This window comes from Belonocnema kinseyi, chromosome 8 (assembly GCF_010883055.1).
Source record: "Belonocnema kinseyi isolate 2016_QV_RU_SX_M_011 chromosome 8, B_treatae_v1, whole genome shotgun sequence".
NCBI lineage: Eukaryota > Metazoa > Arthropoda > Insecta > Hymenoptera > Cynipidae > Belonocnema > Belonocnema kinseyi.
Genome location: NC_046664.1, coordinates 126227113 through 126229770, shown reverse-complemented (window position 1 = coordinate 126229770; position 2658 = coordinate 126227113).

Below are 2658 nucleotides of genomic sequence, written 5' to 3'. Positions count from 1 at the left end.
TACGATTTTCCAACATCTATGTTGCTTTATTCAGAAAATGCATTTAGCACTGACCTTCCAAGGGCGGTTCATGCTAATGTTTGAGAGGAGGCGATTTCGAATCTTCTTTAACGAATGTTTAAATGCGCGGAAGGGGGATGGGGGGGGGCTCTGGATCCCTAATAATTTAAAAATTAGTTTGAAATTGAATAGAATGAGGCGATAAATTCCACTGTTTAACATGGGATACAATTGTTATCGTTAATAGTCAATTTTTCGTGTATAAATGCTCCTTTTTGGTTGACAATTTCTCTGTTTTGGTTGAGGACTTAATCATTTTGCTAAAAATTTGTCTCACCGACAAAAATTGAATTTTCAATCGAAAAAGACGAATTTTTATTGACGACTTTTTGACCAAATTGTTCCATTTTTTGTTTTAAAAATATTAGATTTCTCTTAAAAAAGATAAGTTTTTATTTAAAAAAAAAAACAAACAAGTTTTCAAAAAGTAGTTCATTTTTCATAAAAAGAATATAAATATGCAAGTTGAATTTTCAAGGTCAAAATATGAATTTTGTGAGAAATAAAAATTTATACGAAAACAGAGAATTTTTTTTGATAAAAAACGAGTTTTCAACATGAAAATATAAATTGTAAACAAAAATTAAATTTCCTATGAAACAGTTGAATTTTCAATTATACAGTTGCATGTTTTTCCAAGGAAGATAAAATTTCACTTTAAGCAGATGAATTGCTAATATAACAAAAATTTCAATTTTTCATCCAGAAAAAATTTCAGTTTTTTTTTACTACAAAATATTAATTAAAAACCGAAATTAAGTTTTGTACATAATGTTTAAATTTTCAACAGAACAGCAACATTTTCAATTAAAAACGATGATTTTTCCACAAAATTGTATAATTTTCAACCAAAAACTTACATTTGTATTTAAGAAAGGTAAAATGTGTTTTAAACCGATTAATTAAAAACACACTAACAAAATTGTAAAATTTTTATCCAAACAAGATTTCAGTTCATTCTCCATGACTCAACTAAGAATTGTAAATTATAAGTTAACTTTCTGCTTTGTAGTCGAATTTTTAGAGAAAAAGCATGACTTTTTAACAAGAATGTTAAAGTTTAAACCAAACAGTTGCTGTTATGTCTAAGAAAAAGAAAATATTTACTAAGGCAGGTGAATTTTGAAATCTAAAAGACAAATTTCCAAGAAAAGGGTTGAATTTTCATCGAAAAAGATTTTAATTGACTTTTCAAAACAAAAATATAAATTATAACCAAAAATTAAATTTTCTAGGAAATAGTTTCATTTTTAACAAAAAAGTTTCAGTTTTATCTGAGAAAGATGCAATATTTATCATATAAAATATTATTTTTTAATTAAAAAAGACAAATTTTCAGAAGAAATAGTTTTCATCCAAAAAAAACTCAGTCGACTTTATCTGCAAGAAAATTAGAATTTTAAACGAAAGGTTAATGTTCTATGAAAATAGTTGAATTTTTAACTCAATAAGCTGCATTTTTTTACAAAATAATTTCATTTGGAACCGAAAGGGATAACCCTTTGAAAAAATTCCTAAATTTTTAACCAAAAAATAAAATTTATAATTAAAAAGATGATCTTCAGGAGGAAGTTTGTGTGAATTTGCAAAAATTACGTTCATGAGTGAAGGACACACTCCCTTATAACTACTTATCCCTTCATTTTCATCGCAACACGATATTTTTAAAGACCAATCTATTCTCTTACACTAATCTACACCTCTGCATAACTGGAAATGGAAATCGGTTATAACATAAATTTGAAATTTCCCTCTTGTTCAAAATTCAGCTGTGAAAATACACTTTTTTATTTTAAAAATAAATTACTTTCTTCTTTTTCACAATAAAAATAGCGCTTGCAGACGCAGTTTTAATATTGTTCATTATTGTGTTTCTTATATATAAAGACTCCAATATATTCTAAACATGTATACATTGAACAATAGAATTTAAAGAATTATCATTTTTAATTCCAGGTTAATACTTGATGCCGTTGTCAATGTTACTGTCACATGATATCAGGACTAAACCAATCAACCGCTAATGAAGTTCATAAGATTTCGATAATTTATCCTAAAAAGCTGAACACGTAACCGATAGCCGTAGCCATTAGCTAATTTACAAACCATATTTCCTTGCGTAAACATTAAAAAAATGTTGTTAGTGCAACAAAACTTTCCTACTCTACGCAAACAAGTAATTATATAACTAAATTTACATTACTGAAACGCATTCTTTGAATAAAATCAAATTTCATTTCAATGCAAAAGAAGAAATTAAAGAAATAGTTTCCACATTAAATTTAAAAAAAATTAATTTCCTTGAATACATTTTTTATAAATATTACATTTTAATTGTAATTGTTGCGTATTTAGACATCTATCCATTATAGAATAAAATACAAGCACAGCATATATAAAGCGAAGTTAAATAAAGATAAATATTACAACATTTTTATGAAATTAATTTAAATAAAACTTACGATTCCCGTCCCAATCCTGATATTGCTATTTTCCTAAGCGACTTGATCCAAAGGAATCAGAAGAAAGTTGAGAAACTTAAGAAATCCTTAAACTAGAAACAGTGGAAATTCGAAGGGAACCGAGAATAATAATGCA